General features: G+C 48.0%; 1 protein-coding gene across 1 annotated transcript in view; it reads left to right on the forward strand.

The window, feature by feature from the left end:
* LOC123373220 (myosin-IIIb-like) overlaps positions 1-5,516 on the forward strand; it is a 142,690-nt gene extending 137,174 nt beyond the window's left edge. The window contains exon 30 of the mRNA XM_045022086.1: positions 906-5,516. The gene's annotated coding sequence lies outside the window, so the exon portion shown is untranslated. The remainder of the gene's footprint in view (positions 1-905) is intronic.
* The last annotated feature ends 5,744 nt before the right edge of the window (positions 5,517-11,260 follow it).

The following is an 11,260-nucleotide window of genomic DNA, read 5'->3' on the forward strand; positions in this document are numbered from 1 at the left end:
TTACTCAGTGTCTGCAGAAAACTAGATTATCGACCAGGGCAGCTTCTGCAACTCCGCACAGGAGAGACTGAAATTACAAGGAAGGCAGCTAGAAGATGTGGTAGAGAGTATGTTGCTCCTGGATTAACAGGATCCCTCCATCACTTCCAAGGCTTGTAACCTGAGGTCTTTTTGGATCCCCAGTTGCTCTAGATTTTTAGCTGGCAGCAGCCGTGAGCACTTGCCAAAGGGAGAGCATCTGATTCCTTTGGGATACAGAGATCTCTCCAGGTATTTGTGACATCAAGCTTGGATCACTGCAATGGGCTCTACATGGGGCTGCAGGAAACTGGTCCTCCAGAAACTGCAGCTACTTAAATAGTGTTCCCCACAGATCACGGTTCTGCCTGTGCTCCAGGACCTGCACTGGTCCCAGTTGCCCTCCATGGGCAGGTTTTTCATGGTTTAGGTCTCAAGAGCACCTCTCTCCCCATGGACACTGCAGCAGCTGAGATCATGCACAGTTCTGAAGCTAAATAGGAGGAGGTGGGGAGGAGCTCCTGGACTTTGGAACATTCTTCCTGTCCCCAAACCTTGAGTCTGGATTTAGTGATGTTCAGTCCATGGTATAAGACCCATCCACTCTCCTTGGCTTTTCTATGTGTGTATTGAACGGTGAAGCTCTGTTGGCAACTGAGAGGCTCTTCAGGAGTTCTTGTGAAGATTTCAGTTCTGTGGTTGATTGCTGTGCTTTGTGTCTTGTACTTGTAGTCAAATGTACTTGAAACATAACTACCATGCAATCTGCATTCTGGGTACTTCACAGACCTTTGTTAGCTCATAGTGTGAGAATCACAGAGCCCTCTCTGCCTTCCCCACCTTCCCTTTACATTCTCCCCTGAGACTTGTTTCCCTGCCTCTTACAGATAAACCTGGCTCAGACCACGTCCTCCTCTGGTGCTACAGGCCCTGCATCATCTGGTAGAAGCACCTGGGGAGATGGCAGCCTCTTCCACATACACAGGGCTGGCTCTGTACCCTATGGACAAGACACTGGGAGAGAATAACTTTCTGCAGCTTTTTGTCATGCTCTGCCACGGGGAGCTGCTATGTGGGCCAGTCTCTGATTCTGGCAGGAGGAGGTGATGGCATGACCAAGAGCTGGGGTCATGTTGCAAATCTGTATGGAAATCTTGGTGGTGATTTTTCTAATATAGCTGGAGAATGAATGCCATGTACTTTGTGTGGTTAGATATTTGGCTGCGTGTGTGTTCTCCCTGTGTGCTGTCCCAGCTCTGTGCAGACAGCTGGCACAGCAGACCTCAAGCAAACTGCCCAATGACCACAAGATCCGTTAAGGTGCGAAGGCACCTGGCCAGGTTTATTGTCGACAAAGCACGGTAATAGCACCTGGCAGACTCTATGAGGATACTAAGACATGTATGCCTGTGATAAGGGTTGCAGTTCAGTGAATGGCGGGACTTTCCATTCCCCCTCAGCTGGTCAAAGATACTCCCTCTGGGATACATCTTTATACCCCGATACAAACAAGTTTGTATTGCCTCTGGCATGATTACTGCCCCCTGATGTCGCTAGTTATCACCCATCACCTTGCTCATGTTGGTTCGATCAAAACATCTCTATTAGGTACTGTCATCCTGACCGTATCTTTTAGGAGGGGTTAGTTTGTTCCTGTTATCCTTGGGGAATGTTTTTGTACCATCCTTGATATCAGGATGATCTGCTACCGCTTAATATCAGGATGTGTTTGCGTCAGTACTCTGTGCTTAGCACTTCTTAAGAATGTGTATTTCTGCAATATCAGCCCTGTTTTGCTACATTCTGTGAGCAGATTCTGCCTCATACCAGGCCTCTAATCCAAGGGCTTATGTCTCAGGCTCTCTTCCTACTACGTTTTGGTTAACAAGTCTGATCACTCAGGCTGTCTCACAGTGTTCCTTTAGCTCACAATCAGGGTGTGCTGGTTTTCAGTCTAACATTTCGAGTTTTCTCTGTGCTTTGGCAAGGTCACTGTGAGGGTTTGGACCTGCTGTTCTGGCAGGCCATGGATGGCTGGTGCTGGGGATAGGGAATGAACTTGATTTGTTCCTTATGCCTTTCTAGCATGAATACCAGAACTGAGACCCTCACAAAAACCAGGAGGGCATTGCTGCCCGGGGGAGCAGCTGCCTCCCGTAAGCCAAAGCCCTCACCTGGACTACTCCATCTCTGAGCTGGGTTCTAGCCCAGAACAGAGAAAATGAGGGACCTGTTCCTCTCCCCCATGCCTTTGTCTCCATGGAGCAGTAACACTAAGTCTCCAGGCTGCACAGTGTGTCCCCTGACCCATGGCAGAGAGTAGCTGATGCTGCGCTGTTTGCATTTTCTCTCATTTAACACATCGAATGTAATCGAATGACTTGCATCCGACGAAGTGGGTATTCACCTACGAAAGCTCATGCTGCAAAACGTCTGTTAGTCTATAAGGTGCCACAGGATTCTTTGCTGCTTCTACAGAACCAGACTCACATGGCTACCCCTCTGATACTTGATCGAATGTAATGAGACTTTTTGGAACAGCTTCTCTGATGTTAGGTGGACACCATGACATCTGTGTTCCTATGGTCTGCAGCCATTTCTGTGAGTCCTGGGTGCGGGCAAAGTGCTGTCCAAGAGTCTGCTTAGGGAGCAAAGAAATGGTTAGTGATTGGTAACCAGGGTAATATTCACAGACTCCTTTCAGTGCTAAAGCAACTCTAGTGCGACATTATCCTGCTGTCCTAGCCTGTAGCTTTGGCTCTGGCGCCCCTCTCTGTGCATCCCTTCACTGACGCACCCTTCTCTGTCGCTGCTTGTGTTCACTGTCAGGGCCCTCCTGGTCAATCCTCAGCCTCCCTGTCCTATTTCATTCACTATCAAGTTGTCGACACATGGGTGCATGATGCCAGCCTCCACTGCCCACCTGTTAGATATTCAAACAAGTGCCTTTATGCTTTCTCCTATGCTGCCCCTCAGGCTTGGAAGGCCCTCCCTATAAAAACCCTCAAAGCTACCTCATTATTCACCTTCACATCCCTTCTCAAAACTCTTTTGTAGAGATGCCTCCAAAAAACATGACAGTGATTAGGCCAGAGGACACTGAGAACACAGCCTATCATGCTGACCAATACTGTTTCATTGTTTCCTTGTACTCCCGTTAGTCTGTCTATCCATCTATAGTCTCTTGTCTGATACTTAGAATGTAAGCACCTTGTGCCAGGGGCCATCTGGTTTTTTTCTGTCCTTGTACAGTGCCTAGTACATTGGGGTCCTGGCCCATGACTAAGGCTCCTAAGTTGCTACAGCCATCATCCCAAGCCATCGGTAACAATCACAAGCCCCTGCTACTTGACCTAATGGTAGTTGATAAATTGCATAGTTAGTTGCCTTAACTCACTTTGACTCATTATGAAATATATTCAGAAGACCAAAGAACCGTTATCTGTCAGGTTTACTGCTAAAGCCAATAAGAATATACTATGGGAAAAAAGAGTCATTATGATACTGGTCTCTGGAAGCAATCTCATGCAGTGTTGTTACGTTCACCTTACACAGATGGTGCACTCCCAGAGTTATGCGTTTCAGCTGATGGTATTTATAGGATGATTTTACAGGTTAGACATCTCTTTATGTGTCACTACAATCCATGCCATCAGTTCAACCCAGTTTCTTATCTTGTTGCTCTGTTCCTTCCCTTCTCTTTGTTTTGGATACTCATATTCCAGGTACTGGTTTGTCAGTATAACTCCTTACCTGTTGCTATGGTAAAATAATCATATGTCATGATCCTGACAACTTTCATAACTATTTAAGCCAAAGCTTACTTCATCTAATGCAAAATGTTATAGGACACTTAGCATAGGAGACCAGAATTAAAGTAAAGATATAGGCCATCCAGGTGTGGGAAATCACTATTTCAAGATCCCCATCATGGATAAGGTCATTCGAGGTTTGTTCTGCCTTGTGCATGTCGTGGCTAATATGAATAATGTGTGTGTGTTTTCTGTCTAGTAATGATTTTAAATTTAAACTGAGTGGATTAATTTACATGTTTAAAAACTGGTTGGTAAGTTTAAACTTTATCTTGGTATTGGGGCTCATTTTGGATAATAGATTAATTTTGAAAAACTGGGATAGACAGTATCATAGTGTGTCCCACAGTGCTATGTACATGAGGAATAAACCAGAAATTTGGAGTAGTAACATTATAAATGAGGCCTCTATATATAAATTCAGTGTAATTAATTACTACACTCTACTGTCCATCCATATTATAGGTCACTCTTACTGCTTGTTTTCACCATCTGGAAAGCTTCACCAGGCAGGAATGGCTAGCTTCTGTGTCCCATTGTACTGGCTTGAGCAATCGTGGCCACACACCTGGTTTTGCAATGTTAAAAATGTTCCTGGCACAACAAACCTGTGCAGTGCTCTTCAGGTTTGCATTGCTGTGTGATGCACCTGTAGTTGAGGTAGATCCTGTTGTTTCTTGTACATGCTGTCTTTCAGATAACCCCTAATGGACAGTAGCTTATTTATTAAATATTGCTGTATCAGGAACCGGTATTGGTATACATGGAATCAGACACTGAGAAAGATTGTTTTGAATAACATGTGCCTTGATTAGTTATATTGTGTTACTGACCCCAGGTTACATAAGAACAGCCATACTGAGTCAGACCAATGGTCTGTCTAGCCCAGTATCCTGTCTTCCAGCGGTGGTCAATGCCAGGTGCTTCAGGGGGAATGCACAGAACAGGCAATCATTGAGTGATCCTCCCCTGTCATTCACTCCTGGCATCTGGCAGTCAGAAGCCTAGGGACACGCAGAGCATGGGGTTGCATCCCTGACCATCTTGGGTAATAGCCACTGATGGACAGATCCTCCGTGAATGTAGCGAATTCTTTTTGAACCTTTCTTGTAGTTTTGGCCTTCACAACATCCCCTGGCAACAAGTTCCACAGGTTAAATGTGCGCTGTTTATTTTAAACCTGTTGCCTATTAATTTCATTGGGTGACCCCTAGTTCTTGGGTTATGTAAAAGAGTAAATAATACTTCCTTATTCACTTTCTCCACACCACTTATGATTTTTTTAGCTGTGTGTCATGTCCCCCCACGAGTCATCTCTTTTCCAGGCTGAAAAGTCCCAATCGTTTTAATCTCTCCTCACAATGGATTTCAAATGGTACTAAAGGGGAACTATCCACACAATTTAACACATTGCCAGTTTACCACTATTTTTGTTATACACTGAGGACAATCCCATTTAGCTGTTTGTTGCTAATAAGGTCAGGCAATTTCCTTTTTTTAATGTTGCCTAATGAATTGGTTATGGTAGTTGTGACAGATTGGATCACAGAAACCCCCTTGGAGCTGCCAACTGATGTGCTGGGACCATTTCTGCTCCTGCTAGCCTGGGACTCCAGAGCCCTGCCTAGTTGTGCAAGACACGGTTGTCAGCCACAAACACAGACCCACAAACTGTAAGCTTAACTGAAAGCAGCTTAAGAAGTGTTCCTGTCTTTAACACTCAGATGTCCAACTCCCAATGGGGTCCAAACCTCAAATAAATCTGGTTTACCCTGTATAAAGCTTATACAGGGTAAACTCATAAATTGTTCCCCCTCTATAACTGATAAAGAGATATTCACATCTGTTTGCTTCCACCCCCCCCCCCCCCCCCCGGTATTAATATATACTCTGGGTTAAATAATAAGTAAAAAATGATTTTATTAAATACAAAAAGTAAGATTTAAGTGGTTCCAAGTAGTAACAGACAGAACAAAGTGAATTTCCAAGCAAAATAAAATAAAACACGCAAGCCTATGCCTAATACAGTAAGAAGCTGAATACAGATATAATTTCACCCTCAGAGATGTTCCAATAAGCCTCTTTTACAGACTAGCCTCCTTCTAGTCTGGGTCCAGCAATCACTCCCACCCTCTGTAGTTACTATCCTTTGTTCCAGTTTCTTTCAGGTAGCCTCTCCACCTCCAAAGGATATCTCTTGAGCCAGCTGAAGACAAAATGGAGGGGTCTCCCCAGGGTTTAAATAGACTTTCTCTTGTGGGTGGAGACCCCTTCCTCCCCCTGTGTAGAATCCAGCTACAAAATGGAGATTTGGGGAGTCACATGGGCAAGTCACATGTCCATGTATGACTCCGAACATGCAGGTAGCAGCCATTGTTCACGTGCTACCTTGAACATCCTCAGATAGACTTCTTATGTGGATTGAAGCCTTCCAAGATCCATTGTCCATTAAGTGTTTCTTAATTGGGCACTTAACTTGCACATTTCTTTCTCAAGAAGCTTTACCAAATGCTTTACTAAGGCTACTTAAAAATCAAGCAAGTACACAGCCAATATTCATAACTTCAAACACAAAAATGATACATGCACACAAATAGAAGGAATAGATTCAGTAGATCATAACCCTTACAGAGATATGTTACATGACATATGAAGCATAAAACATATTCCAGTTATGTCATGTATACATTCATAAGCATATTTCTGTGAACCCTGTTTTCTCTTGCCTTCATATTATTGACTGCAATTAATTCATTAATTTTTACTTCTTCTAGTGATGGTCCCTATGTAAATTCCACATGTGGGATATGCGCACACATTATGCACTTGAGTTCAGGATTTTTTTAGCAAGCAGTGTCCATTAGTCTGCATATGTACCATAGCTCTCCTCGTGCTCCGAACCATAGCAGAGACATCAAAGGGTCAAGCTATATCTGAGTAGAGACTTTCAAAATGGATCTCTGGTTGTATTATCCTTTGCTGCCAGCTAACTCACATTTCCCACCCCTTCCCCGGAGGGATGAGGGCTCATTCCACCAGAGCACAAGCAACCTCTGCCACATCTCTGAGAGACATGCCTGTACTAGAGGTATGTAGAGCAGCCACCTGGAGATCCTTGCATAAAGCATTATGCTTTGGTCCAGTCTTCTGCTGCAGATCCAAGTGTGGGGACAGTAGTATTTCAGTCAGCTACCACTTTTGTGTACTCGCTTCCACTTCCTGTTTGACCACGTTTGTTAACCTCCTCTGTGTGGAATACACATAGGGACCACCACTCAAATACAAAATGGAGGTTACCTTACCTGTAACTGAATGTGCTGCAAGATGGGTGGTCCCTATCTGTATTCCACTGCTCATACTCCAGCCCCTCTGCTGAGGAATATTTGGATTTGTGGCAAGAGGAGGAACTGGAGAGGTCTCTGTCTACAGTGTCCCTTATATCCTTGGTTCAGAGCTCAAAAGAGCTACGGCGCCTGTGTGGACCAACAGACGACTTACTAAAAAAAATTCTGACCTCAGGTGCATGGTGCACATGCATATCCCATGTGTGAAATACAGAGAGGGACCATGCATCTCAAAGAACCTCCAGATACAGGTAAGTAATCTCCATTTGTGTTTGATTAAATAGCTTTGCAATGGTCATGCATATAGTAGCATGTGTACTTGTTTTTCAGTAACCAGGCCCTTATTACCATGAACTATGGGTTTTGAATCTGTTTCTGCTGCCTGATGTTCACAATAGTTAGTGTTAAATATATTTTTTCATATTACCCCTGTTCCAAATAGGCATTCCAGATTGGAATAATCCTGAAATGTAACCAGTAATTCCATCTAGACTTTGGAGTCTCCTGTTTTGAAAGATTCCAGATCATGGGATGATCTCTTGCCTGGCTATGTGCACATTCCTGATAAGAAGCTATTATATTAATTAATAAAGAAGTATACAGTAATGATACATTTGCTTTTACACAATAACCAAATTAAGCCATATTCCAATGAGAGAGATTTAGAACTACGCATGTATGCATGAACTCACTCTGCTTAATAATATACAGTTTAAATAACAATTAGACCACGTCCAGCTAGTGGTCTTTATAATGTTTCTATACACTCAATTGTCCCTATATGGTAGATTGAAGTTCTCATGGGTTGATAGGATTGTTGCTATGGACCACCTTTGGAAAGGTCTCTAGGAGGAACCGCTTCAGTGTGCCCAATCCCCTAGGGTCTCACACTTCCTCCAGCGTAAGCCATGTGGCTTTACCACCTCCTTAACCTGGACCTCTGGGTCTGCAGCCCTCCTGCTTCACACCATGACCTCAGTTTAGTGCAGGGGTCGGCAACCAATGGCATGCGTGCCAAAGACAGCACGCGAGCCGATTTTTAATGGCATGCTGGGGCCTGCCGGGACTCCAGTGTGTCATTAAAAATCCTGCTGGCACGGCAAGCTGCAGAGTCTGCGCTCCCAGGCTGGAGTGTCCGGCTGAGCGCAGCAAGCTGCCGGCCCCTGCCCTGCTTTCCCCCCCTTCCCCTGGAGCCCTGCCTCCACGCGCGCAGCGCTCTGGGGGCCAGGGCTGCACGCTCCCGTGGGGCAGTGTTTGGCTCCACGGGGAGGGAAAGACGCTCCCCACTCATCCAGAGCTCTGCCACTGCACGCCGCATTCTGAGGGGCAGGGCTGCGTGCATGGCGGTAGGGCTCCGGATGAGCGGGGAGCCTCATGGTAAGGGGGCCGGGCCGGTTGGATAGGGGGTGGGGGCAGTCAGGGGACAGGGAGCAGGGTGGATTGGATGGGGGGGTGGGATCCTGGGGACGTGGTTAGGGGCAGGGGTTTCTGGAGTGGGCAGTCAGGGAGCAGGGAGGGTGGATGGGGTCTGGGAGTCCCGGGGTCTGTCAGGGGGTGGATAGGGGTCAGGGCTGTCAGGACAGGGAGTAAGGAGGGTCTGGGGGGGGCAGTTAGGGTGCAGGGGTCTCTGGAGGGGGTGGTCAGGGGACAAGGAGCTGGGGGGGTTGGATGAGTTGGGAGTTCTGGGGGGAGCTGTCAGGAGGCAGGGGCGTGGAGAGGGGTTGGGGCAGGCAGGGTTTTATGGGTCGGGAGTTCTGGGGGTCCTGTCAGGGGGCAGGGAGTGGTTGGATAGGCATGGGAGTTCGGGGGGGGTCTGTCTGGGTGCGGGGGTGTGGATAAGGGTTGGGGAAGTCAGGGGACAGGTAGGGGGTAGGGTCCTGGGGGGCAGTCAGGGGACAAGGAGCAGGGAGGCTTAGATAGGGGATAGAGTCCTGGGGGGCAGTTAGGGGCAGGGGTCCCAAGAGGGGGTAGTCAGGGGACCAGGAGCAGAGGGGTTGGGGGTTCTGAGGGGGGCAGTCACCCAGCCCTTCCCCCCGAGCCCTGCCCCCCCCACCCCCAGGCCCCTGCCCTGACACCTGCACCCCCTCACATGCCCCCAGCCCTCTGCCCTGACTCTTGCACCCCCACACATCCCCAGCCACCCCCACATCCCCATCTCCATCCCGAGCACCAAACGGGAGCTCCTGCACCCCCCCCCACACACACATTCCCACCTGCACCCCTCACACCAAATTGGAGCTGCCCAGGTAAGTGCCCCACACCCGAACCTCCTGCCCCAACCCTGAGCCCCCTCCCTCATTCTAGCTCCTGGCCAGACCCTTCACCCCCAGCCCTGTGCTCAGTGCACTCCCACCCTCAGCTCAGTGCAGAGAGAGGAAGAGAATGGGCCAGAACCAGGGAGAAGGTAGGTACCCACTGTATGTGGGCACGGACCCCATACTGGCAGCAGGCTGAGCGGGTCCGGCAGCCAGGATCCCAGCTGGCAGGAGCCGGCACATGGAACCCCTGAGCGGCAGCGGGCTGAGCCGGTCAGCCCACTATTGGTCTGGGGTCCAGGCTGCTGGCCCCCCACAGCCTGCTTCCAGTCTGGGGTCCCGGCCACAGGCCCCACTCAGCCCACTGCCAGCCTAGGTGAACAGAACCCCAGACCAGCAGCGGGCTCAGCAGGCCAGCAGCGTAAGATCAACATTTTAATTTAATTTTAAATGAAGCTTCTTAAACATTTTGAAAACCTTGTTTATTTTACAATACAACACTAGTTTAGTTATATAATATATAGACTTGTAGAGAGAGACCTTCTAAAAAACATTAAAATTTATTGCCTGCATGCAAAACCTTAAATTAGAGTGAATAAATGAAGACTCGGCACACCACTTCTGAAAGGTTGCCAGCCCCTGGTTTAGTGAGTTCAACTGAGACAGACCCTGTTGGATATTTGGCTGCTCTTCAGGGATTAATGACTCTCACAGCGTTGTCAAAACAGTAGGGCGTATTAGTCATGTGGAACACAGCATAGGAAATCTTTAGGTTCTTCTTCAAGGAGAGTCCCTGTGGGTGCTCCACTTTAGGTAATTGTGCACCCCTGCACTTGTAATCGGAGATTTGTAGTAGCAGTGCCTGGTTGGGTTGCACATGCACTGTCCCTGTCTCACACTGCCTCAAGCGGTTACATACTGCAGTGCTCAGTTCCTTCTCTACCACCTTTGGCTTCAGTCAGAGCACTTAGCAGCACCTCTGTACCTAACCCTAAATAGCATAGTTCTTCTTCGAGTGATTGCTCATATGCATTCCAGTTAGGTGTGCGCGCGCCGCGTGCACGCTCGTCGGAAGATTTTTACCCTAGCAACACTCGGTGGGTCGGCTGGGCACCCCCTGGAGTGGCGCCGCTATAGCGCTAGATATATACCCCTGCCAACCCGTCCGCTCCTCAGTTCCTTCTTACCGCCCGTGATGGTCGTTGGAACAGTGGAGCGCGGCATTGCTGTCCTCCACAGCCCTAGCTTCTCACTTGTTTTCTCTGTTTGTCCTGGAAAATGGCCTTCCTCGTTGCTATTACTTCAGCGAGACGAGTCTCTGAGCTTCGTGCCCTAACGGCTGACCCGCCATATACCATCTTCCATAAGGACAAAGTGCAGCTTCGGCCACACCTCGCCTTCCTTCCTAAGGTGGTGTCGGCCTTTCATGTAAACTAGGACATCTTCCTCCCGGTTTTCTTCCCAAAGCCGCATGCATCACGTTGGGAACAACAGCTTCATAGCCTCGACGTACGTAGGGCCCTCGCTTTCTATATAGACCGAACGAAACCCTTCCGGCGTTCGCCCCAGCTCTTTGTAGTGATAGCAGATCGCATGACGGGCTTGCCAGTCTCTTCTCAGCGAATTTCATCCTCGGTGACATCATGTATCAGGACATGACATGGTATGAGCTTGCTCAGGTTCTGGCTAGCCATCTCACCGCTCACTCTACAAGGGCACAAGCCTCTTCTGCTGCCTTCCTGGCCCATGTCCCCATCCAGGACATCTGTCGGGCGGCTACCTGGTCTTCAGTTCACACCTTTGCTTCCCACTATGCATTGGTGCAACAATC

This window comes from Mauremys mutica, chromosome 6, assembly GCF_020497125.1.
Source record: "Mauremys mutica isolate MM-2020 ecotype Southern chromosome 6, ASM2049712v1, whole genome shotgun sequence".
In the NCBI taxonomy this organism is placed as follows: Eukaryota; Metazoa; Chordata; order Testudines; family Geoemydidae; genus Mauremys; species Mauremys mutica.